We start from the raw sequence: 26470 nt of genomic DNA, 5'->3' as shown, positions 1-26470 counted from the left end.
CATTAGAAGTACAACTAAAGTCCTTCGACTTTAACAAAACGATATTGATTCATTATGTCAATGGGAATCAAGTTAAACCAATCAACACAACATATGACATGAATGGACAGATTCTTGAAACAGTCACCCACCACCCATATCTTGGTGTTGAGATTAGCAAGGATCTTAACCAGGCATGCCACATCAATCAGATTACAGCCAAAGCGAATAAAATGCTGGGTATCCAGAGAAGAAACCTCCACTCATGTGGTAAATCCGTCAAGGACATGGTATATAAGACACTCGTCCGTCCAAAGCTTGAGTATTGCGCAGCCATATGGGATCCCCATCAAGCTAACAATAAGAAGTCCATCGAAAAAATCCAATGCCGTGCTGCTCGTTTTGTGTTAAACGATTACAGCAGGAAATCCAGTGTCACCAACATGCTCTCTAACCTTCACTGGGAACCACTTGAAAACCAACGTATTAAACTACGGTTAATTTTCATTTTCAAAGAAGTTCACAACATCACTCCATCAAACATCCAAGTTCGTCACAGGGTCAGTTCAACTCGACAGCAAACTGGACCTCACATATTGGAAACTCCTTCATTCGATACCAGTACTCCCTCTACCCAAGATCAACAAGAGAGTGGAATCTTCTGCTGCCAGACCTGCGCAGTATTTCTGACATTAATATTTTTAAAGATAGACACAATCAAATCGATTTAGGGGATCTAGTCAAAAAAGTTTACTTTACAATTGAACTCCCACGCCGTTCACACCGACTGTGCGTTATAACAGCCGTCTGGCAGTGCTTGCGCAGTACCAAGCAGAAACAGAAACAAAGACTATACAAACTGATACACAAGACCCAAGGACTCCAACAAAAGTTTATGGGTTATTCAAGAGCTTTTCATAAACCACCTCTGCAAATTTTGGTAAATACTGTTTGTTAGGACATATTCTAGACTTAGGTTATATAGCAAAACTTCAGCAACTAACCAGCAACCAATCTTTAGCACTGGAAGTGGACTGCATATTACATTTAAATGCAGCCCTGAACAACAGATTCCTAGAGCTGTGAACAGCTGTTAATTGAAAAACCAGACAATGCTGATTAATATTTATTTTGGGTGTCTGGACAGTGGATATGTAAAAGGAGGCGTGAAAGTTGGATGTTATTCAAAGGAAACATTGTAGATACACTGTAAATTTAGAATTATCCTCTGATCTTTGTCATATAAAATGTCATGTAATATTGGGTTGAAAGGGGCTATTCCTCCGAAAGGGTGTCAATATGATGCCGGCTGCTCGTTTTTGCTGAATAGACTACTTCTGTATCCAATAACTTCATTCTCTCTCTCCGTTGACTGTTCACATTACTGGAAAGGAAGGGGGGAGATGCCAGAACGAAAAGGTGGGGAGAGGGGAGGGAAGATAGCTGGAAGGTGATAAGTGAAGTGAAGTGAATGCAGAGGATAGAGGGCTGAATAAGAAGGCGTCTGATAGGAGAGAATGGATCATAGGAGAAAGGGAACAACACTGTTAAAGCCAGGGAGTGGTTGGTCATATTAAAAATCCATCAATTCATATAATGGGCGCTATCTCTCTGTCCTTGTTAGTGAGGGACAGACTCCATGACATGTTGAACTGTCAGGTAAACAATAGTGTTTTTCGTTGTCTGCAGATGGGAGGAAGAGGTCCGATGCGAGAATTGGCAGCAAACTCTCCCCCTATCAAGAGAAAGACAGAGAAAATGCATCCGCTCAACGACCGAGATCTCCACCCATACGTCCGCTGCAGCGAAATTTTGATGTTCCTTTTCCCATGATGCCTCGGTTTGGCAACACCAGCCTGGAATCGGTTGTCCACAGGGCCGCACCCTGGAGGCACCATCTTCCAGGCCACACCTGGAGAACGTCGGCCGATGAGTTTCAAGAACGGGAGCTCATCTACCATTAAAAGAAAACACAGTTTGAGTGCCAATTGCAGGTCAGAACCTCAATAGAGCCACCTAGAAAAGGCACAAAAAGAGACATTAAAGAGAGGAATTTAAACTGCTTTCACAGATGAACTCGAAGATGAGGCTAGAGTTCAACAGGTGGTTTGATGGGTACGCTCATTGGGCTGGAAGGGCCTGATTGGTGCTATATCTATAAATAAAAAAGAATATAAAAGGAACAACATAAACCAATTTAATGTTTACAAATTTGGCGGAGTTGCTTCTTTCTCAGCATTGTGGGTACAATTTGTTATGAAGTTGCAGGTTCAATACTGATTGTTCTCCATAGACTGGGTTGCACTGTCAAATGGCTGGCAGCTCCTCAAAGAATCACTCACTAGTCAACATGGCTTAGTGCATGGTAGGTCATGTCTGACCAGTCTTAAAAAGTTTTCTGAATAGGTTATGAGAAAGTTGATGAAGCAAAGGTGGTGGACGTTGTCTAAATGGACTTTAGCAAGGATTTTGACAAAGGTTAAGTTACTCGGTTTTCCAGGTGAAGTAGTGAATTGGATTCAGCATTGGCTTAGATGGAGAAGACAGAGAGTAGTAGTAGATAGTTGTTTCTCTAACAGGAGGCCTGTGATTCAGTGTTGCATCGCAGACATCAGTGCTGGGTCCATTGTTGCTTGCTGTCTGCATTAATGATTTAGATGGTGATGTAGTAAACTGGATCACCAAATTTGCAGATGACACCATGATTGTGTACGTAGTGGAGAGTGAGGAAGGCTGTCAAACTTGCAGTGTGATCTGGACCGGCCTGGAAAATGGCAGATAGAATGTAATGCTGGCAAGTGTGAGGTGTTGCACTTGGGTAGGAGAAACCGGGGTAGGACTTACACAGTGAATGGTAGGACACTGAGATGTGTGGGAGAACAAAGGGGTTCAGGTATATAGATCCATAATTCCTTGAAAGTGTTGTCACACGTAGATAGGGTCATAAAGAGAGCTTTTGGCACATAGGTTTTCATAAATCATAGCACTGAGTACGAGAGATGGGATGTTATGTTAAACAAGATGTTGGAATATTGTGTTCAGTTCTGGTCATCTATCTACAGGAAAAATATCAATACTCTTGAAAGAGTGCAAAAAGAGATAAAATTTACAGGGATTTTGCCAGGAGTTGAGGATCTGAATTATAGGGAAAGGTTAAATAGGTTAGGACTTAATTTCCAGGAGTGAAGGAGAGTGAGGGGAGATTTGATAGTGGTATACAAAACCATGGGGGGTAAAGAAAGGGTAAATACATGCAGGCAGTTTCCTCTGAGATTAGGTGAGACCAGAACTGGAGGTCATAGGTTCAGGGTGAAAGGTTAAATATTTAAGGGGCACCCAAGACGGAAATTTTTCACTCAGTGAGTGGTGTAATTGTGTTCGGGGGTGCTATTGGTTCAAGAAATTAATGGTTGAAGGGAAGGAGCTGCTCTTGAACCTAGTGGTGTGAGACATCAGACTTGTGCGCCTCCTGCCTGATGGATTTCCCGGATGGTGGGGATCTTTGGGAATGAACGTTGCCTTCTAGATGGTGGTGGGAAGGGGGGATATGCCGCTGATGTATTGAGTTAAATCCACTACTCTCTGCAGTAAGATTGCTATACAAGACCATGATGCAGTTAGTCAGGATACTTTTGGCAGTACACTTTAGAAGTTTATCTGAGTGTCTGAAGACAAAGCTAACCTCCTAAGAAATTAAATATGCTTTCACACCTTCCTTGTGATTGTATCTAATGCCTGGGCCCAAAACAGGTCACCTTGGAATTTAAAAGCTGCCGACTCACTCTACCGCCGATTTCTCTCAGTGTAGACTGGCACTGGTTTGGCCTCCTTCACTGATCTTCACAAGGCAGTTCTTGTTCCTGTCTTTCTTTCCATTACTTCTTCACTTCCATCTCTGATCTGGTGGAATATCTCACTTCATGGACTGAAGCCCTTCTTGCACCCTGCGCTTTGATAATTACCCTTTGTCCATTCTTTACCTGTGATGGATAGTTTACAGAGCATCGCATCCTCATTGCCACTGTAGACCTCAGTGGGCTCTTCGCCTCTAACTAAGAGCACGTGGACTGTAATGCAAGAGTCACAAGAAGCTCAAACACAATATGCAGAATTTAAACCTGAGCTCTTCACAGGCTGCCCCTGAAACTTTCCATAAACATGGTTGCTGTCCAGAGAGCAGTCAGCTACGTGACAATGTGCTTACACTGATGACAGCGACACAGAAGCCACTATTGTTCATCATAAATGGCGTAAGGATTACTTCAATAAAACAAGAACCCAAAAAAAACTGTCAAGGAAGAAGCTCAGAATCTGATTAAATATCACTGGCACATGTTGTTTTGGTAGCGGGACCTTGTAATAAATATCAATAAACACTACAAATGACAGTAGGTATTTATAAACAGTAGGTAGGCAGTGCAAAACGAGAAGGAAAAGTATCGAGGAAGTGTTCATGTGTTCAGCGTCCATTCAGAAATCTGATAGAGGAGGGGGAAAAGTAGCTCCTGAAACATTGTCTGTGTCTTCAGGCTCCTGTACCTCCTCCAATGAGAAGAGGGCATGTTCTGGGTGATGGGATGGCGGCTTAATGATGGAAACCGCCTATTTGAGGCATCGACTTTCGAAGGAGTCCTGGATGCTGGGGAGGCTGGTGCCTATGATGGAGCTGGCTGAGTTTACAACTCTTTGCAGCTGGGGATCGATGAGAGAGAAAACAAAATTAGATCATAATTACGGTTGTTCAGATGATGCACAATGACACATTGTAATATGAATATCAGTATAATATAGACAGTAAGAGTGAAGTGTTTTGCTAATATGTGGTGCTGACAGTACTAAGGTGAGAAGCAAGATGCAGATCCATTTGAAGGGCCTCCTATACAACCTGAAAGGTATAGAAAATGACTGGTGAAGGAGTGGAAATGCCAGTGAAGTAATTAGTGCTGGCTTCATATGAAGTGTAACAGGTTTACTTCACATCTTAGTATTGCAATTCCTCCAAGTGGACCACAACCTTGTCACAGGGTTTGGAGGCATGCATGCTTCAATGACCCGGAGAGCTGCGTTGGCTGGGGTCAGGGCTTTATGCTTTGGCTCTTGGGAGGGTCACCCACGCCAAACAGGTCAAAGGGCAGAGGCCAGACTAAGACTGGTCCAGCATGCCTCCAGGTTCATGGGGTTCAGCTCAGGACTATCAACCCTAACTGGTAAAACACAATTGTTACGCAAACAACAATGAAGAATGTTTCTACATCTTGGTATGATGGTATTCCTCAGTCTCCAGTTGGGACTTGCAGGACTGACAATAGTGAAAACCAAAAGCAAGCTACTGACATGATGAAGGAAGCCCTGAACACTGCCAGAGATGGAGGGTATTCACTTTTGCCCTACATGCCAGCGGTGTAATGGGCAGTGAGTAAGTTAGTACCTCAGGTAAGAAAAAATCTGCAGATGCTGGAAATCCGAGCGACACACACAAAATGCTGGAGAAGTTCAACAGGCCAGGCAGCATCTATGCAAAAAAGTAGTCGATGTTTTGGGCGGAGACCCTTCGGCAGAACTGGAGAGAGGAAGCTGAGTAGTGGATTTAAAAGGTGAGGGAGGGGAGAGAGAAATACAAGGTGATAGGTGAAACCGGGAGGGGGGAAGGATGAAGTAAAGAGCTGGGAAATTGATTAGTGAAGGTGATTCAGGACTGGAGAAGGGAGAGTCTGATAGAAGGGAACAGAAGGCCATGGAAGAAAGAAAAGAGGGGGAAGGAGCACCAGAGGGAGGTGATGGGGAGGCAAGGAGATAAGGTGAGAGAGGGAAAAGGAGATGGGGAATGGTGAAGGAGAGAGTGGGAGGGGGCATTACCGGAAGTTCCAGAAATCAATATTCATGCCATCAGGTTGAAGGCTACCCATTTGGAATATAAGGTGTTCTTTCTCCAACCTGAGTGTGGTCTCGTCACAACAGTAGAGGAGGCCATTGATTGACATATCAGAATGGGAATGGGAAGTGGAATTAAAATGGGTGACCACTGGGAGATCCCACTTCTTCTGGTAGACAGAGCATAGGTGCTTGGTGAAGCAGTCTCCCAATCTACGTCAGGTCTCACCGATATACAGGAGGCCACATTGGGAGCACCGGACACAGTATATGACCACAACAGACTCACAGGTGAAGTATCATCTCACCTAGAAGGACTTTTTGGGATCCTGAATGGTAGTGAGGGTGGGGGTGAAGGGGCAAGTGTAGCACTTGTTCCATTTGCAAGGATAAGTGCCAGGAGGGAAATCAGTGGGGAGGGACGAGTGGACAAGAGAGTCGTGTAGGGAGCGACCTCTGCGGAAAGCAGAAAGTGGGGGGGGGGGGCGTGAGGATAAGATGTGCTTGGTGGTGGGATCCCGTTGGAGATGGTGGAAGTTGCAGAGAATTATGTGCTGGACACGGAAGCTGGTGGGGTGGTAGGTGAGGACAAGAGGAACCCTCTGCCTGGTAGGGTGGCGGGAGGATGGGGTAAGCATTTTGTGTGTTGCTAAGTTATTTTGGCTTTGGTTTCTCCTTTCCTACTTTTGAATCAGGAGGATACAGTACATCATTCACCAAGTGAGATATAAGGCACCTACTAATTATGGAGAGATGCTGTTACCCATTCAAGGACTAAACAGATGCCCCATCCCTTACCTTGCTCCTCTTCAGCGCTAAATGTTTGCAACAGGGAAGGGGATTGCACGTAACAGGACTGCAGGCTGTGAAAAAGGTGGTGGCCATCTGAGAAAGCAGGGTGTCTAGGGACAGAGGACAAGTGTGCAGTGATAGACAATGGTAGCAGTCTTCAAAATTTCAAAATTGTTCACTGTTTATTGATGATGTATTTATTTAATGTAATCCCATCTCTGCAGAATTGTAAGAAGGAAATTGTTTTTCACATTTAAGCAGTCAAAGTGAGTTTTTATCAGGCTGAAGAGCTCTTGACAGAATGGATCAGTTTATCAAAACAAAGCATTACTCATCCCCACTGTCTGCTTAAGCAAGTCCCTGAAGATTGAGACCTCAAACCGATTATTTTTATCTGTGTCCTTGGAGAAATGATAGATGAATTTCTGTCACGCCTTCTACCTTCTCCTCCCAACCTCCCCCAGTCCCACTCTAAGCATTTACTCCTACTTTGATGTACAGAGCCATTTATGTGGGTGATATTAAATCTAGGGCATTTACAAAGCTGAAACTGTTCCCACTATTGATTCTGAACGTTTTCCAAGTCTTTTGGAACTTGAATCTCTTTGCAAGAAGGTTCACGACTGAGAACCATCTGATTTCAATTATGGAAAGAGATCTAAATATCATAGAATTCTTGGTTCATCATGTCACTTATAATACACATGTACTCTGTGCAGAGGACGACTTCAAAAGCTGCCAAACCCTACTAAAAGCACCTGAGATTGTCCCATGCTTTGAAGCAAACTCACTGAAGTCTTGTGAAATTTTTTGCTCTTTGTCACCTTCAATTTATATTTTATATGGTTATAAGTGAGAAATCCAAGAGTTACACCAAACAAGTCAGGTGGCACAATGTTTTATTTTGATCTTTGTTTTATATTGATCTATGCAGTTGTATTATATGCATAATTGATAGTATTTTCCAAGGCTTTACAAAACAGCTACAAATGAAAATAAATGAAGAATATAAAGAATTGCAGCCTTACACTGAAAAAGGTGCCACAAAATTGGATCATGGAGCATTCTTTCCCCCAGGGTGCACGACAGAGGTTAACCTTAACTTACACAACTACTTCTAACTCAGAGGTGAGGAGCTGGCGAGCTGCGCTCTACTTCAGAATACCCTACGGTCACCTTCGGGTCCAAACTCTGCTTTGTGGAGCAGGATAAGACTTGCTTGTGCCTCATTCCAAAAAAATTCACGGGGAGGGCTCTGTGATCCACAGAAGAGAGGGTGGCCCAGTAACATCCTCACAGACCGACATGCTGAGGATCTGCAGATCCTTCCCTGCCAGTCTGCGTGGCAGAAAGAACACAGACAGCACAGCCCTGCCCTCAGCAGGAATAAATGATGGCTTGCTGTGGAGTTGTACTTGGCTCCGTGGGATTGGATGGGTCCAGTCCTACTACAAGTGTATAATGCTATGCTTCTGACTGTAGCGTGGGGAAAGGCATCAATAGCCTCATCAACCAGGAGAAGGGGGAGGTACTTGGTGTAGGTGTAGCTCACTCCCTGCTCCTCTGCCTTGGTAGTCACTGAAAAGTCTTCCAGTTTATCTGGGGTCCAAGATGGAGCGAGTCTGGCAGGTCATGAAGCCTAAGTTCCCTGATAATGGAGGCAAATGTAGGCAACGTGCCCTCGTCCTGGGGACTACCTTTGTGTGTAGCTGTATCAGGCGGTGTGTGCAACCGAAGTATGTAGGTAGCGAGTGTCACCACCTGCTGAAGTTCTACTTGCCCCTGGTGTTACAGAAGATAGGCCCGGTCCTGTTACTGTGTACTTCCCACTCAGATGGAAGTTGGCCCAATACCTGTCCATGCTGGAAGAGATCTTCCAAGTAAACACCTTTGACCACAAGTCCACCAGGCAGTGGTCAGTGCGGAATGTTCTGAAAGTACTGGGGGTGGGGGCAGGGACACTACACATGCAGTGTGGTGGTTCCCTGAGCAGACCGACCAAACAGTTTGGCAGAACGCCCTTCATGGGAACTCACCAACGAGCACCAGGTCCTCACTTGACTGGCAGCGAGGGGGTCCGTCCATGTCAGCGCCTTCCTGTACAAATGACATATTGGCCCCCAATGTATGCTGCTTTCTGGGTGACTGCAGGCTGCGTATTTGCAAAGAGGGTGTGAAGAAGGATGCAAGGATCTACGTCCTGGTCACCCCCCTGGCTCTGCGTCGGAGGACTCTCTGATCTTCAGCTCGTTCCCATGGACACAAACCGAGGTTGCTGCACTGTGTTTAGCTCAGTGAGAGACATCCTTTGGCCTTCCAGCATGGTGGGATACCTATAAGGGAATGCTGCTGAATATCACACTCCTCAGTCCCTGAAATCAATCTCTCACTCATATACTCATACCCTTAGTCCACGCTACTGCCTTAGGGAAGAGTACCTTTAAGAGCTGATGGCCTTCCGCAGTTAGCCCACAGGAGAGTGTGGGCAGCTGAGCCCATGTCCCATCAGGAACCACGCAGGTCCTGTTTTAGCATGTTTCTGGGTGTGAACCGGCCAACCGCAGTCCCAAATGTCTTTGTAGTAGAGATCACAGTTTTTATATGAGGGAAACAATGGGATGTTGGTCCTCGCACACATAGTTGGAAATACACACTTAAAACAGAACATGATCCAATTCCTAGGCTCGGGTGCCTTATCGGAGAACAGAAAGGATCTAAACAGCCACACAGGTGAGCATAATTGACTGGGAGACAAAAAGAAAATGTATAATTGTTGATATATTTCAATGCAGCGTGTTTAGAGATCATTTTCTCTTTCCTTGCTACATCAATGTGACATTTGCACATACTTTATGACTCTTGTAAATTAAACCAGAATCATCAGATGTTTTATTCAATATCACCTTTCTGCTGCTGATCTATGCCCACTCGAAAAGCCAATTAATTTAGTGCGCTTAATGAGCATCAGAGAGATGAAACTGGCCTGCTTTGCATCGGCGCGGTGTCTGATCCAGGATTCAGACTTGCTGGGTCAAGGTATTACGAACTCCTCATAGCCAGGAACACAATTGTGAGCCGGTTAAAGCTTTACTGCAACTTCGACTGAAGTGTACTGTTATGTTTGTGGTACTGGGAAGCGGAGAGGCCGTGAATAACACGCACGAGAGATGGAGAGGTGAGGGACAAACGTACTGCTGTTTACTTTACTTGTAAGTCATCTACCCAGAAAGCACTCTCACCTTGTGTTCAGAACGTAAAACGCAGTGAAGCTTGACAACTAGACAGAAGGGTCAAAATATACACGAATACATAACATATCCCTCCCTACTTATTTTAGACCATAATTATAGGAGCAGAATTTAGCCATTTGGCCCATTTTGATAAGTTTCTCCTCCTTCCCACACACAGACCAACTGCTGAACTATTAACATCCGAAGAAGTAATCATTAAATTCCAGATCTCTATGCTATGACCCAATCTAGGATATAATTATCAGAGGGATTGTAACAACTAGTCCTATGAACTTGAACTATAAATCTGATTCTGTCATGGTCCGGTCTGTGAAATCCGTATTCCGGTTCACGGTCTGGTCCTTCGACCCTTGCTCCAGGTTTTCCTGTCTACCCTGAATATGTTCTTGTTGAGCTCTAATTGAGGCAGCTGATGCTCGTTGGGGCTGGCTGCATAAATAACTTCAGAGACCAGGGCATGGCTGCTGGATTGTTCTTGTCCTTACTCCTTGTATCCATTCCCCTGTCTTCTGTGTCCTGGCCTGAAGCCCTGCCTTATCTTGCCGGTAACTCCCACCTCGCCTGAAGTTCTGTCTTGCCTTGCATTGCCTGAAGCCATGCCTTGTCTTGCTGTCTTGTCCTGGAGGCACCCCGTACCAAGCTCTCTTCCTGTCCCTTGCCTCCGCCGGGTAAGTCAGGCTGTCTTGCTATTACCCTGCGGTTGGTTCTGTCCCTTCCTCTCGCTAGCCTCCGTCGGGTAAGTCAGGCCGTATTGCTGTTACCTACGGTTGGTCCTGTCCCTTCCTGTCCCTTGCTTACGTTGGGTAAGCAAGGCCATATTGCCGATACCTACGGTTGGTTCTGTCCCTTCCTGTCCCTTGCCTCCGTCGGGTGGAGTAAAGAACCCTGCCCAGGAGAACCGCGCCCTGCCCAGGGGAACACCGCCCTGCCCAGGAGGAGCCTCCAGCCTCCAGCAGCAAGCCTCGCCTCAAGACTCCATCCTCCTGCCTAGCCACACCTCCAGTCTCCAGCCTCCTGCCTAGCGTCAATCCTGAAGACCCCAACCTCCTGCCTCCTGCCAAGCCTCGCCTCTAGTCTCTAGACTCAAGACTGAAGACTCCAGCCTCCTGCCTCCTGCCAAGCCTCGCCTCTAGTCTCTAGCCTCAAGTCTGAAGACTCCAGCCTCCTTCCTCCTGCCAAGCCTCGCCTCAAGTCTCTAGCCTCTAGCCACCTGCCAAGCCTCGCCTCAAGTCTCTAGCCTCTAGCCTCAAACCTGTAGACTCCATCCTTCTGCCAAGCCTCGCCTCCAGTCTTTATCTCAAGCCTGAAGACTCCAGCCTCCTGTCTCCCGCCAAGCCTCATCTCAGATATTTAGCCTCAAATCTGAAGACTCCAGCCTCCTGCTTCCTGCCAAGCCTCACCTTGGGTCTCTACCCTCAAGCCTGAAGACTCCAGCCTCCTGCCTCCAACCAAGCCTCGCCTTTAGTCTCTGGCCTCAAGTCTAAAGACTCCAGCCTCTAGCCTCCTGTCAAGCCTCGCCTCAAGTCTCTAGCCTCTAGCCTCAAGCCTGAAGACTCCAGCCTCCAGCCTCCTGCCAAGATTCACCTCAGGTCACTAGCCTCAACCCTGAAGACTCCAGCCTCCTGCATCCTGCCAAACCTCGCCTCTAGTCTCTAGCTTCTAGCCTCAAGCCTGTAGACTCCAGCCTCCGGCCTCCTGCCAAGCCTCACCTCAAGTCTCTAGCCTGAAGCCTGAAGACTCCAGCCTCCTGCCTCCTGCCAAGCCTCGCCTCTAGATTCAAGCCTGAAGACTCCAGCCTCCTGCCACCTACCAAGCCTCACCTCAGGTCACTAGCCTCAACCCTGAAGACTCCAGCCTCCCGCCTCCTGCGTAGCTTCGCCTCTAGTCTCTAGCCTCAAGCCAGTAGACTGCAGCCTCCTGCCAAGCCTCGCCTCTAGTCTCTAGCCGCTAGTCTCAAGCCTGAAGACTCCATCCTCCTGGCTCCTGCCAAGATTCACCTCAGGTCTCTAGCCTCAACCCTGAAGACTCCAGCCTCCTGCCTCCTGCCAAGCCTCGCCTCTAGTCTCTAGCCTCTAGTCTCAAACCTGAAGACTCCAACCTCCGGCCTCCTGCCAAGCCTCGCCTCAAGTCTCTAGCCTCTAGACTCAAGCCTGTAGACTCCAGCCTCCTGCCAAGCCTCGCCTGAAGTCTCTAGCCACCTGCCAATTCTCGCCTCAAGTCTCTAGCCTAAAGCCTGTAGACTCCAGCCTCCTGCAAAGCCTCACCTCTAGTCTATAGCCTCTAGTCTCAAGCCTGAAGACTCCAGCCTCCTGCCTCCTGCAAAGCCTCGCTTCAAGTCTCTAGCCTCAAGCCTGAAGAATCCAGCCTCCTGCCTCCTGCCAAGCCTCATCTCAGATTTCTAGCCTCAAATCTGAAGACTCCAGCCTCCTGCCTCCTGCCAATCCTTGCCTTGGGTCTCTAGCCTCAAGCCTGAAGACTCCAGCCTCCTGCCTCCAACCAAGCCTCGCCTCTAGTCTCTAGCCAAAGTCTGAAGACTCCAGCCTCATGCCTCCTGCCAAGCCTCACCTCAAGTCTCTAGCCTCTAGCCTCAATCCTGTAGACTCCTGCCTCCTGCCAAGCCTCGCCTCAATTCTCTAGCCACCTGACAAGCCTCGCCTCAAGTCTCTAGCCTCAAGCCTGAAGACTCCAGCCTCCTGCCTCCTGCCAAGCCTCGCCTCAAGTCTCTAGCCTCAAGCCTGAAGACTCCAGCCTCTAGCCTCCTGTCAAGCCTCGCCTCATGTCTCTAGCTTCTAGTCTCAAGCCTGTAGACTCCAGCCTCCTGCAAAGCCTCGCCTCTAGTCACTAGCCTATACTCTCAGGCCTGAACACTCCAGCCTCCTGCCTCCTGCCAAGCCTCGCCTCAATTCTCTAGCCACCTGCCAAGCCTCGCCTCAAGTCTTTAGCCTCAAGCCTGAAGACTCCAACCTCCTGCCTACTACCAAGGCACGCCTCAAGACTCTAGCCTCAAGCCTGAAGATTCCAGCCTCCTGCCTCCTGCCAAACCACGCCTCAAGTCTCTAGCCTCAAGCCTGAAGATTCCAACCTCCTCCCTCCATCCAAGTCTCGCCTCTAGTCTCTAGCCTCGTCTGAAGACTCCAGCCTCTAGCCTCCTGTCAAGCCTCGCCTCATGTCTCTAGCTTCTAGCCTCAAGCCTGTAGACTCCAGCCTCCTGCAAAGCCTCGCCTCTAGTCACTAGCCTATACTCTCAGGCCTGAAGACTCCAGCCTCCTGCCTCCCGCCAAGCCTCGCCTCAATTCTCTAGCCACCTGCCAAGCCTCGCCTCAAGTCTCGAGCCTCAAGCCTGAAGACTCCAACCTCCTGCCTACTACCAAGGCACGCCTCAAGACTCAAGCCTCAAGCCTGAAGATTCCAGCCTCCTGCCTCCAGCCAAGCCTCGCCTCTAGTCTCTAGCCTCTAGCCTCAAGCCTGTAGACTCCAGCCTCCTGCAAAGCCTCACCTCCAGTCTCTAGCCTCCAGTCTCAAGCTTGAAGACTCCAACCTCCTGCCTCCTGCCAAGCCTCATCTCAGATCTCTAGCCTCAAATCTGAAGACTCCAGCCTCCTGCCTCCTGCCAATCCTCGCCTTGGGTCTCTAGCCTCAAGCCTGCAGACTCCAGCCTCCTGCCTCCAACCAAGCCTCGCCTCTAGTCTCCAGCCTCAAGTCTGAAGACTCCAGCCTCTTGCCTCCTGCCAAGTCTCACCTCAAGTCTCTAGCCTCTAGCCTCAATCCTGTAGTCTCCAGCCTCCTGCAAAGCCTCGCCTCTAGTCTCTAGCCTCTAGTCTCAAGCCTGAAGACTCCAGCCTCCTGCCTCCTGCCAAGACTCGCCGCAAGTCTCTAGCCTCAACCCTGAAGACTCCAGCCTCCTGCCTACTGCCAAGCCTTGCCGCAATTCTCTAGCCACCTGACAAGCCTCACCTCAAGTCTCTAGCCTCAAGCCTGAAGACTCCAGCCTCCTGCCTCCTGCCAAGCCTCGCCTCTAGTCTCTAGCCTCAAGTCGGAAGACTCCAGTCTCTAGCCTTCTGCCAAGCCTTGCCTCATGTCTCTAGCCTCAAGCCTGTAGACTCCAGCCTCCTGCCAAGCCTCGCCTCTAGACTCAAGCCTGAAGACTCCAGCCTCCTGTCTCCTACCAAGCCTCACCTTGTCTCTAGCCTCAAGCCTGAAGACTCCAGCCTCCTGCCTCCTGCCAAGCCTCGCCTCAAGTCTCTAGCCTCATGTCTGAAGACTCCAGCCTCTAGCCTCCTGCCAAGCCTCGCCTCATGTCTCTAGCCCCTAGCCTCAAGCCTGTAGAGTCCAGCCTCCTGCAAAGCCTCGCCTCTAGTCTCAAGCCTGAAGACTCCAGCCTCCTGCCTCCTGCCAAGCATCGCCTTGGGTCTCTAGCCTCAACCCTGAAGACTCCAGCCTCCTGCCTCCTGCCAAGCCTTGCCTCCAGCCTGAAGACTCCAGCCTCCTGCCTCCTGCCAAGCATCACCTTGGGTCTCTAGCCTCAAGCCTGAAGACTCCAGCCTCCTGCCTCCTGCCAAGCCTCGCCTCTAGTCTCTAGCTTCTAGTCTCAAGCCTGAAGACTCCAGCCTCCAGCCTCCTGCCAAGATTCACCTCAGGTCACTAGCCTCAACCCTGAAGACTCCAGCCTCCTGCAACCTGCCAAGCCTCACCTCTAGTCTCTAGCTTCTAGCCTCAAGCCTGTAGACTCCAGCCTCCGGCCTCCTGCCAAGCCTCACCTCAAGTCTCTAGCCTGAAGCCTGAAGACTCCAGCCTCCTGCCTCCTGCAAAGACTCGCCTCAAGCCTCAGGACTCCAGCCTCCTGCCTCCTGCCAAGCCACGCCTTGGGTCTCTAGCCTCTAGCCTCAATCCTGTAGACTCCAGCCTCCTGCAAAGCCTCGCCTCTAGTCTCAAGCCTGAAGACTCCAGCCTCCTGCCTCCTGCCAAGACTCGCCTCAAGTCTCTAGCCTCAACCCTGAAGACTCCAACATCCTGCCTCCTGCCAAGCCACGCCTCAAGTCTCTAGCCTCAAGCCTGAAGACTCCAGCCTCCTGCCCCCTGCCAAGTCTCGCTTCTAGACTCAAGCCTGAAGACTCCAGCCTCCTGCCTCCTACCAAGCCTCACCTCAAGTCTCTAGACTCAAACCTGAAGATTCCAACCTCCTCCCTCCATCCAAGTCTCGCCTCTAGTGTCTAGCCTCGTCTGAAGACTCCAGCCTCTAGCCTCCTGTCAAGCCTCGCCTCATGTCTCTAGCTTCTAGCCTCAAGCCTGTAGACTCCAGCCTCCTGCAAAGCCTCGCCTCTAGTCACTAGCCTATACTCTCAGGCATGAAGACTCCAGCCTCCTGCCTCCTGCCAAGCCTCGCCTCAATTCTCTAGCCACCTGCCAAGCCTCGCCTCATGTCTCTAGCCTCAAGCCTGAAGACTCCAACCTCTTGCCTACTACCAAGGCACGCCTCAAGACTCTAGCCTCAAGCCTGAAGATTCCAGCCTCCTGCCTCCAGCCAAGCCTCGCCTCTAGTCTCTAGCCTCTAGCCTCAAGCCTGTAGACTCCAGCCTCCTGCAAAGCCTCACCTCCAGTCTCTAGCCTCCAGTCTCAAGCTTGAAGACTCCAACCTCCTGCCTCCTGCCAAGCCTCATCTCAGATCTCTAGCCTCAAATCTGAAGACTCCAGCCTCCTGCCTCCTGCCAATCCTCGCCTTGGGTCTCTAGCCTCAAGCCTGAAGACTCCAGCCTCCTGCCTCCAACCAAGTCTCGCCTCTAGTCTCCAGCCTCAAGTCTGAAGACTCCAGCCTCTTGCCTCCTGCCAAGTCTCACCTCAAGTCTCTAGCCTCTAGCCTCAATCCTGTAGTCACCAGCTTCCTGCAAAGCCTCGCCTCTAGTCACTAGCCTCTAGTCTCAACCCTGAAGACTCCAGCCTCCTGCCTCCTGCCAAGACTCGCCGCAAGTCTCTAGCCTCAACCCTGAAGACTCCAGCCTCCTGCCTCCTGCCAAGCCTTGCCGCAATTCTCTAGCCACCTGACAAGCCTCACCTCAAGTCTCTAGCCTCAAGCCTGAAGACTCCTGCCTCCTGCCAAGCCTCGCCTCTAGTCTCTAGCCTCAAGTCGGAAGACTCCAGTCTCTAGCCTCCTGCCAAGCCTTGCCTCGTGTCTCTAGCCTCAAGCCTGTAGACTCCAGCCTCCTGCCAAGCCTCGCCTCTAGACTCAAGCCTGAAGACTCCAGCCTCCTGCCTCCTACCAAGCCTCACCTCGTCTCTAGCCTCAAGCCTGAAGACTCCAGCCTCCTGCCTCCTGCCAAGCCTCGCCTCTAGTCTCTAGCCTCATGTCTGAAGACTCAAGCCTCTAGCCTCCTGCCAAGCCACGCCTCATGTCTCTAGCCCCTAGCCTCAAGCCTGTAGAGTCCAGCCTCCTGCAAAGCCTCGCCTCTAGTCTCAAGCCTGAAGACTCCAGCCTCCTGCCTCCTGCCAAGCATCGCCTTGGGTCTCTAGCCTCAACCCTGAAGACTCCAGCCTCCTGCCTCCTGCCAAGCCTTGCCTCCAGCCTGAAGTCTCCAGCCTCCTGTCTCCTGCCAAGCATCACCTTGGGTCTCTAGCCTCAAGCCTGAAGACTCCAGCCTCCTGCCTCCTGCCAAGCCTCGCCTCTAGTCTCTAGCCTCTAGCCTCAAGCCTGTAGACTCCAGCCTCCTGCAAAGCCTCACCTCCAGTCTCTAGCCTCCAGTCTCAAGCTTGAAGACTCCAACCTCCTGCCTCCTGCCAAGCCTCATCTCAGATCTCTAGCCTCAAATCTGAAGACTCCAGCCTCCTGCCTCCTGCCAATCCTCGCCTTGGGTCTCTAGCCTCAAGCCTGAAGACTCCAGCCTCCTGCCTCCAACCAAGTCTCGCCTCTAGTCTCCAGCCTCAAGTCTGAAGACTCCAGCCTCTTGCCTCCTGCCAAGTCTCACCTCAAGTCTCTAGCCTCTAGCCTCAATCCTGTAGTCACCAGCTTCCTGCAAAGCCTCGCCTCTAGTCACTAGCCTCTAGTCTCAACCCTGAAGACTCCAGCCTCCTGCCTCCTGCCAAGACTCGCCGCAAGTCTCTAGCCTCAACCCTGAAGACTCCAGCCTCCTGCCTCCTGCCAAGCCTTGCCGCAATTCTCTAGCCACCTGACAAGCCTCACCTCAAGTCTCTAGCCTCAAGCCTGAAGACTCCTGCCTCCTGCCAAGCCTCGCCTCTAGTCTCTAGCCTCAAGTCGGAAGACTCCAGTCTCTAGCCTCCTGCCAAGCCTTGCCTCGTGTCTCTAGCCTCAAGCCTGTAGACTCCAGCCTCCTGCCAAGCCTCGCCTCTAGACTCAAGCCTGAAGACTCCAGCCTCCTGCCTCCTACCAAGCCTCACCTCGTCTCTAGCCTCAAGCCTGAAGACTCCAGCCTCCTGCCTCCTGCCAAGCCTCGCCTCAAGTCTCTAGCCTCATGTCTGAAGACTCAAGCCTCTAGCCTCCTGCCAAGCCACGCCTCATGTCTCTAGCCCCTAGCCTCAAGCCTGTAGAGTCCAGCCTCCTGCAAAGCCTCGCCTCTAGTCTCAAGCCTGAAGACTCCAGCCTCCTGCCTCCTGCCAAGCATCGCCTTGGGTCTCTAGCCTCAACCCTGAAGACTCCAGCCTCCTGCCTCCTGCCAAGCCTTGCCTCCAGCCTGAAGTCTCCAGCCTCCTGTCTCCTGCCAAGCATCACCTTGGGTCTCTAGCCTCAAGCCTGAAGACTCCAGCCTCCTGCCTCCTGCCAAGCCTCGCCTCTAGTCTCTAGCTTCTAGTCTCAAGCCTGAAGACTCCAGCCTCCAGCCTCCTGCCAAGATTCACCTCAGGTCACTAGCCTCAACCCTGAAGACTCCAGCCTCCTGCAACCTGCCAAGCCTCACCTCTAGTCTCTAGCTTCTAGCCTCAAGCCTGTAGACTCCAGCCTCCGGCCTCCTGCCAAGCCTCACCTCAAGTCTCTAGCCTGAAGCCTGAAGACACCAGCCTCCTGCCTCCTGCAAAGACTCGCCTCAAGCCTCAGGACTCCAGCCTCCTGCCTCCTGCCAAGCCACGCCTTGGGTCTCTAGCCTCTAGCCTCAATCCTGTAGACTCCAGCCTCCTGCAAAGCCTCGCCTCTAGTCTCAAGCCTGAAGAATCCAGCCTCCTGCCTCCTGCCAAGACTCGCCTCAAGTCTCTAGCCTCAACCCTGAAGACTCCAACCTCCTGCCTCCTGCCAAGCCACGCCTCAAGTCTCTAGCCTCAAGCCTGAAGACTCCAGCCTCCTGCCCCCTGCCAAGCCTCGCCTCTAGACTCAAGCCTGAAGACTCCAGCCTCCTGCCTCCTACCAAGCCTCACCTCAAGTCTCTAGCCTCAAACCTGAAGACTCCAGCTTCCTGCCCCCGCCAAGCCTCGCCTCAAGTCTCTAGCCTCATGTCTGAAGACTCCAGCCTCTAGCCTCCTGCAAAGCCTCGCCTCATGTCTCTCGCCTCTAGCCTCAAGCCTGTAGAGTCCAGCCTCCTGCAAAGCCTCGCCTCTAGTCTCTAGCCTCTAGTCTCAAGCCTGAAGACTCCATCCTCCTGCCTCCTGCCAAGCATCGTCTTGGGTCTCTAGCCTCAACCCTGAAGACTCCATCCTCCCGCCTCCTGCCAAGATTCACCTCAGGTCTCTAGCCTCAACCCTGAAGACTCCAGCCTCCTGCCTCCTGCCTCCTGCCAAGCATTGCCTTGGGTCTCTAGCCTCAACCCTAAAGACTCCAGCCTCCTGCCTCCTGCCAAGATTCACCTCAGGTCACTAGCCTCAACCCTGAAGACTCCAGACTCCTGCATCCTGCGTAGCTTCGCCTGTAGTCTCTAGCCTCAAGCCTGTAGACTCCAGCCTCCTGCCAAGCCTCGCCTCTAGTCTCTAGCCGCTAGTCTCAAGCCTGAAGACTCCATCCTCCTGCCTCCTGCCAAGCATCGCCTTGGGTCTCTAGCCTCAACCCTGAAGACTCCAGCCTCCTGCCTCCTGCCAAGATTCACCTCAGGTCTCTAGCCTCAACCCTGAAGACTCCAGCCTCCTGCCTCCTGCCAAGCCGCGCCTCAAGCCTGAAGACTCCAGCCTCCTGCCTACTGCCTCCTGCCAAGCATCACCTTGGGTCCCTAGCCTCAAGCCTGAAGACTCCAGCCTCCTGCCTCCTGCCAAGATTCACCTCAGGTCACTAGCCTCAAACCTGAAGACTCCAGCCTCCTGCCTCCTGCCAAGCCTCGCCTCTAGTCTCTAGCCTCTAGCCTCAAGCCTGTAGACTCCAGCCTCCTGCCAAGCCTCGCCTCTAGTCTCTAGCCTCTAGTCTCAAACATGAAGACTCCAACCTCCGGCCTCCTGCCAAGCCTCACCTCAAGTCTCTAGCCTCAAAGCTGAAGACTCCAGCCTCCTGCCTCCTGCCAAGATTCACCTCAGGTCACTAGCCTCAAACCTGAAGACTCCAGCCTCCTGCCTCCTGCCAAGCCTCGCCTCTAGTCTCTAGCCTCTAGCCTCAAGCCTGTAGACTCCAGCCTCCTGCCAAGCCTCGCCTCTAGTCTCTAGCCTCTAGTCTCAAACCTGAAGACTCCAACCTCCGGCCTCCTGCCAAGCCTCACCTCAAGTCCCTAGCCTCAAGCCTGAAGACTCCAGCCTCCTGCCTCCTGCCAAGATTCACCTCAGGTCACTAGCCTCAAACCTGAAGACTCCAGCCTCCTACCTCCTGCCAAGCCTCGCCTCTAATCTCTAGCCTCTAGCCTCAAGCCTGTAGACTCCAGCCTCCTGCCAAGCCTCACCTCAAATCTCTAGCCTCAAGCCTGTAGACTCCAGCCACCTGCCAAATCTCGCCTCAAGTCTCTAGCCTCAAGCCTGAAGACTCCAGCATCCTGCCTCCTGCCAAGCCACGCCTCAAGTCTCTAGACTCATGTCTGAAGACTCCAGCCTCTAGCCTCCTGCCAAGCCTCGCCTCATGTCTCTAGCCCCTAGCCTCAATCCTGTAGAGTCCAGCCTCCTGCAAAGCCTCGCCTCTAGTCTCAAGCCTGAAGACTCCAGCCTCCTGCCTCCTGCCAAGCATCGCCTTGGGTCTCTAGCCTCAACCCTGAAGACTCCAGCCTCCTGCCTCCTGCCAAGCCTTGCCTCCAGCCTGAAGTCTCCAGCCTCCTGTCTCCTGCCAAGCATCACCTTGGGTCTCTAGCCTCAAGCCTGAAGACTCCAGCCTCCTGCCTCCTGCCAAGCCTCGCCTCTAGTCTCTAGCTTCCAGCCTCAAGCCTGTAGACTCCAGCCTCCGGCCTCCTGCCAAGCCTCACCTCAAGTCTCTAGCCTGAAGCCTGAAGACTCCAGCCTCCTGCCTCCTGCAAAGACTCGCCTCAAGCCTGAGGACTCCAGCCTCCTGCCTCCTGCCAAGCCACGCCTTGGGTCTCTAGCCTCTAGCCTCAATCCTGTAGACTCCAGCCTCCTGCAAAGCCTCGCCTCTAGTCTCAAGCCTGAAGACTCCAGCCTCCTGCCTCCTGCCAAGACTCGCCTCAAGTCTCTAGCCTCAACCCTGAAGACTCCAACCTCCTGCCTCCTGCCAAGCCACGCCTCAAGTCTCTAGCCTCAAGCCTGAAGACTCCAGCCTCCTGCCCCCGCCAAGCCTCGCCTCTAGACTCAAGCCTGAAGACTCCAGCCTCCTGCCTCCTACCAAGCCTCACCTCAAGTCTCTAGCCTCAAACCTGAAGACTCCAGCTTCCTGCCCCCGCCAAGCCTCGCCTCAAGTCTCTAGCCTCATGTCTGAAGACTCCAGCCTCTAGCCTCCTGCAAAGCCTCGCCTCATGTCTCTCGCCTCTAGCCTCAAGCCTGTAGAGTCCAGCCTCCTGCAAAGCCTCGCCTCTAGTCTCTAGCCGCTAGTCTCAAGCCTGAAGACTCCATCCTCCTGCCTCCTGCCAAGCATCGTCTTGGGTCTCTAGCCTCAACCCTGAAGACTCCATCCTCCCGCCTCCTGCCAAGATTCACCTCAGATCTCTAGCCTCAACCCTGAAGACTCCAGCCTCCTGCCTCCTGCCTCCTGCCAAGCATTGCCTTGGGTCTCTAGCCTCAACCCTAAAGACTCCAGCCTCCTGCCTCCTGCCAAGATTCACCTCAGGTCACTAGCCTCAACCCTGAAGACTCCAGCCTCCTGCCTCCTGCGTAGCTTCGCCTGTAGTCTCTAGCCTCAAGCCTGTAGACTCCAGCCTCCTGCCAAGCCTCGCCTCTAGTCTCTAGCCGCTAGTCTCAAGCCTGAAGACTCCATCCTCCAGCCTCCTGCCAAGCATCGCCTTGGGTCTCTAGCCTCAACCCTGAAGACTCCAGCCTCCTGCCTCCTGCCAAGCCTCGCCTCAAGTCTCTAGCCTCATGTCTGAAGACTCAAGCCTCTAGCCTCCTGCCAAGTCACGCCTCATGTCTCTAGCCCCTAGCCTCAAGCCTGTAGAGTCCAGCCTCCTGCAAAGCCTCGCCTCTAGTCTCAAGCCTGAAGACTCCAGCCTCCTGCCTCCTGCCAAGCATCGCCTTGGGTCTCTAGCCTCAACCCTGAAGACTCCAGCCTCCTGCCTCCTGCCAAGCCTTGCCTCCAGCCTGAAGTCTCCAGCCTCCTGTCTCCTGCCAAGCATCACCTTGGGTCTCTAGCCTCAAGCCTGAAGACTCCAGCCTCCTGCCTCCTGCCAAGCCTCGCCTCTAGTCTCTAGCTTCTAGTCTCAAGCCTGAAGACTCCAGCCTCCAGCCTCCTGCCAAGATTCACCTCAGGTCACTAGCCTCAACCCTGAAGACTCCAGCCTCCTGCAACCTGCCAAGCCTCACCTCTAGTCTCTAGCTTCTAGCCTCAAGCCTGTAGACTCCAGCCTCCGGCCTCCTGCCAAGCCTCACCTCAAGTCTCTAGCCTGAAGCCTGAAGACACCAGCCTCCTGCCTCCTGCAAAGACTCGCCTCAAGCCTCAGGACTCCAGCCTCCTGCCTCCTGCCAAGCCACGCCTTGGGTCTCTAGCCTCTAGCCTCAATCCTGTAGACTCCAGCCTCCTGCAAAGCCTCGCCTCTAGTCTCAAGCCTGAAGAATCCAGCCTCCTGCCTCCTGCCAAGACTCGCCTCAAGTCTCTAGCCTCAACCCTGAAGACTCCAACCTCCTGCCTCCTGCCAAGCCACGCCTCAAGTCTCTAGCCTCAAGCCTGAAGACTCCAGCCTCCTGCCCCCTGCCAAGCCTCGCCTCTAGCCTCAACCCTGAAGACTCCAGCCTCCTGCCTCCTGCCAAGCCTTGCCTCCAGCCTGAAGTCTCCAGCCTCCTGTCTCCTGCCAAGCATCACCTTGGGTCTCTAGCCTCAAGCCTGAAGACTCCAGCCTCCTGCCTCCTGCCAAGCCTCGCCTCTAGTCTCTAGCTTCTAGTCTCAAGCCTGAAGACTCCAGCCTCCAGCCTCCTGCCAAGCATCGTCTTGGGTCTCTAGCCTCAACCCTGAAGACTCCATCCTCCCGCCTCCTGCCAAGATTCACCTCAGGTCTCTAGCCTCAACCCTGAAGACTCCAGCCTCCTGCCTCCTGCCTCCTGCCAAGCATTGCCTTGGGTCTCTAGCCTCAACCCGAAAGACTCCAGCCTCCTGCCTCCTGCCAAGATTCACCTCAGGTCACTAGCCTCAACCCTGAAGACTCCAGACTCCTGCCTCCTGCGTAGCTTCGCCTGTAGTCTCTAGCCTCAAGCCAGTAGACTCCAGCCTCCTGCCAAGCCTCGCCTCTAGTCTCTAGCAGCTAGTCTCAAGCCTGAAGACTCCATCCTCCAGCCTCCTGCCAAGCATCGCCTTGGGTCTCTAGCCTCAACCCTGAAGACTCCAGCCTCCTGCCTCCTGCCAAGATTCACCTCAGGTCTCCAGCCTCAACCCTGAAGACTCCAGCCTCCTGCCTCCTGCCAAGCCACGCCTTGGGTCTCTAGCCTCTAGCCTCAATCCTGTAGACTCCAGCCTCCTGCAAAGCCTCGCCTCTAGTCTCAAGCCTGAAGACTCCAGCCTCCTGCCTCCTGCCAAGACTCGCCTCAAGTCTCTAGCCTCAACCCTGAAGACTCCAACCTCCTGCCTCCTGCCAAGCCACGCCTCAAGTCTCTAGCCTCAAGCCTGAAGACTCCAGCCTCCTGCCCCCTGCCAAGCCTCGCCTCTAGACTCAAGCCTGAAGACTCCAGCCTCCTGCCTCCTACCAAGCCTCACCTCAAGTCTCTAGCCTCAAACCTGAAGACTCCAGCTTCCTGCCCCCGCTAAGCCTCGCCTCAAGTCTCTAGCCTCATGTCTGAAGACTCCAGCCTCTAGCCTCCTGCAAAGCCTCGCCTCATGTCTCTCGCCTCTAGCCTCAAGCCTGTAGAGTCCAGCCTCCTGCAAAGCCTCGCCTCTAGTCTCTAGCCGCTAGTCTCAAGCCTGAAGACTCCATCCTCCTGCCTCCTGCCAAGCATCACCTTGGGTCTCTAGCCTCAACCCTGAAGACTCCAGCCTCCTGCCTCCTGCCAAGATTCACCTCAGGTCTCTAGCCTCAACCCTGAAGACTCCAGCCTCCTGCCTCCTGCCTCCTGCCAAGCATTGCCTTGGGTCTCTAGCCTCAACCCTGAAGACTCCAGCCTCCTGCCTCCTGCCAAGATGCACCTCAGGTCACTAGCATCAACCCTGAAGACTCCAGCCTCCTGCCTCCTGCGTAGCTTCGCCTGTAGTCTCTAGCCTCAAGCCTGTAGACTCCAGCCTCCTGCCAAGCCTCGCCTCTAGTCTCTAGCCGCTAGTCTCAAGCCTGAAGACTCCATCCTCCTGCCTCCTGCCAAGCATCGCCTTGGGTCTCTAGCCTCAACCCTGAAGACTCCAGCCTCCTGCCTCCTGCCAAGATTCACCTCAGGTCTCTAGCCTCAACCCTGAAGACTCCAGCCTCCTGCCTCCTGCCAAGCCGCGCCTCAAGCCTGAAGACTCCAGCCTCCTGCCTACTGCCTCCTGCCAAGCATCACCTTGGGTCCCTAGCCTCAAGCCTGAAGACTCCAGCCTCCTGCCTCCTGCCAAGATTCACCTCAGGTCACTAGCCTCAAACCTGAAGACTCCAGCCTCCTGCCTCCTGCCAAGCCTCGCCTCTAGTCTCTAGCCTCTAGCCTCAAGCCTGTAGACTCCAGCCTCCTGCCAAGCCTCGCCTCTAGTCTCTAGCCTCTAGTCTCAAACATGAAGACTCCAACCTCCGGCCTCCTGCCAAGCCTCACCTCAAGTCTCTAGCCTCAAAGCTGAAGACTCCAGCCTCCTGCCTCCTGCCAAGATTCACCTCAGGTCACTAGCCTCAAACCTGAAGACTCCAGCCTCCTGCCTCCTGCCAAGCCTCGCCTCTAGTCTCTAGCCTCTAGCCTCAAGCCTGTAGACTCCAGCCTCCTGCCAAGCCTCGCCTCTAGTCTCTAGCCTCTAGTCTCAAACCTGAAGACTCCAACCTCCGGCCTCCTGCCAAGCCTCACCTCAAGTCCCTAGCCTCAAGCCTGAAGACTCCAGCCTCCTGCCTCCTGCCAAGATTCACCTCAGGTCACTAGCCTCAAACCTGAAGACTCCAGCCTCCTACCTCCTGCCAAGCCTCGCCTCTAATCTCTAGCCTCTAGCCTCAAGCCTGTAGACTCCAGCCTCCTGCCAAGCCTCGCCTCTAGTCTCTAGCCTCTAGTCTCAAACCTGAAGACTCCAACCTCCGGCCTCCTGCCAAGCCTCACCTCAAGTCCCTAGCCTCAAGCCTGAAGACTCCAGCCTCCTGCCTCCTGCCAAGATTCACCTCAGGTCACTAGCCTCAAACCTGAAGACTCCAGCCTCCTACCTCCTGCCAAGCCTCGCCTCTAATCTCTAGCCTCTAGCCTCAAGCCTGTAGACTCCAGCCTCCTGCCAAGCCTCACCTCAAATCTCTAGCCTCAAGCCTGTAGACTCCAGCCACCTGCCAAATCTCGCCTCAAGTCTCTAGCCTCAAGCCTGAAGACTCCAGCATCCTGCCTCCTGCCAAGCCACGCCTCAAGTCTCTAGACTCATGTCTGAAGACTCCAGCCTCTAGCCTCCTGCCAAGCCTCGCCTCATGTCTCTAGCCCCTAGCCTCAATCCTGTAGAGTCCAGCCTCCTGCAAAGCCTCGCCTCTAGTCTCAAGCCTGAAGACTCCAGCCTCCTGCCTCCTGCCAAGCATCGCCTTGGGTCTCTAGCCTCAACCCTGAAGACTCCAGCCTCCTGCCTCCTGCCAAGCCTTGCCTCCAGCCTGAAGTCTCCAGCCTCCTGTCTCCTGCCAAGCATCACCTTGGGTCTCTAGCCTCAAGCCTGAAGACTCCAGCCTCCTGCCTCCTGCCAAGCCTCGCCTCTAGTCTCTAGCTTCTAGTCTCAAGCCTGAAGACTCCAGCCTCCAGCCTCCTGCCAAGATTCACCTCAGGTCACTAGCCTCAACCCTGAAGACTCCAGCCTCCTGCAACCTGCCAAGCCTCACCTCTAGTCTCTAGCTTCCAGCCTCAAGCCTGTAGACTCCAGCCTCCGGCCTCCTGCCAAGCCTCACCTCAAGTCTCTAGCCTGAAGCCTGAAGACTCCAGCCTCCTGCCTCCTGCCAACACTCGCCTCAAGCCTGAGGACTCCAGCCTCCTGCCTCCTGCCAAGCCACGCCTTGGGTCTCTAGCCTCTAGCCTCAATCCTGTAGACTCCAGCCTCCTGCAAAGCCTCGCCTCTAGTCTCAAGCCTGAAGACTCCAGCCTCCTGCCTCCTGCCAAGACTCGCCTCAAGTCTCTAGCCTCAACCCTGAAGACTCCAACCTCCTGCCTCCTGCCAAGCCACGCCTCAAGTCTCTAGCCTCAAGCCTGAAGACTCCAGCCTCCTGCCCCCGCCAAGCCTCGCCTCTAGACTCAAGCCTGAAGACTCCAGCCTCCTGCCTCCTACCAAGCCTCACCTCAAGTCTCTAGCCTCAAACCTGAAGACTCCAGCCTCCTGCCCCCTGCCAAGCCTCGCCTCTAGCCTCAACCCTGAAGACTCCAGCCTCCTGCCTCCTGCCAAGCCTTGCCTCCAGCCTGAAGTCTCCAGCCTCCTGTCTCCTGCCAAGCATCACCTTGGGTCTCTAGCCTCAAGCCTGAAGACTCCAGCCTCCTGCCTCCTGCCAAGCCTCGCCTCTAGTCTCTAGCTTCTAGTCTCAAGCCTGAAGACTCCAGCCTCCAGCCTCCTGCCAAGCATCGTCTTGGGTCTCTAGCCTCAACCCTGAAGACTCCATCCTCCCGCCTCCTGCCAAGATTCACCTCAGGTCTCTAGCCTCAACCCTGAAGACTCCAGCCTCCTGCCTCCTGCCTCCTGCCAAGCATTGCCTTGGGTCTCTAGCCTCAACCCGAAAGACTCCAGCCTCCTGCCTCCTGCCAAGATTCACCTCAGGTCACTAGCCTCAACCCTGAAGACTCCAGACTCCTGCCTCCTGCGTAGCTTCGCCTGTAGTCTCTAGCCTCAAGCCAGTAGACTCCAGCCTCCTGCCAAGCCTCGCCTCTAGTCTCTAGCCGCTAGTCTCAAGCCTGAAGACTCCATCCTCCAGCCTCCTGCCAAGCATCGCCTTGGGTCTCTAGCCTCAACCCTGAAGACTCCAGCCTCCTGCCTCCTGCCAAGA

The 26470-nt window shown here is 53.0% G+C and overlaps 1 long non-coding RNA gene across 2 annotated transcripts in view; it reads right to left on the bottom strand.

Annotated features, from left to right (window-relative positions):
- Nucleotides 1–654: 654 nt before the first annotated feature.
- Nucleotides 655–26470, bottom strand: part of LOC134348960 (uncharacterized) — a 163477-nt gene continuing 137661 nt past the window's right edge. For both annotated transcript variants that reach the window (XR_010018538.1, XR_010018539.1), the window contains one exon: nt 655–1933. This is a non-coding gene — a long non-coding RNA (uncharacterized LOC134348960). The remainder of the gene's footprint in view (nt 1934–26470) is intronic.

Source organism: Mobula hypostoma, chromosome 7, assembly GCF_963921235.1.
Source record: "Mobula hypostoma chromosome 7, sMobHyp1.1, whole genome shotgun sequence".
Lineage (NCBI taxonomy): Eukaryota > Metazoa > Chordata > Chondrichthyes > Myliobatiformes > Myliobatidae > Mobula > Mobula hypostoma.
This window is presented reverse-complemented; position numbering and strand designations above follow the sequence as displayed.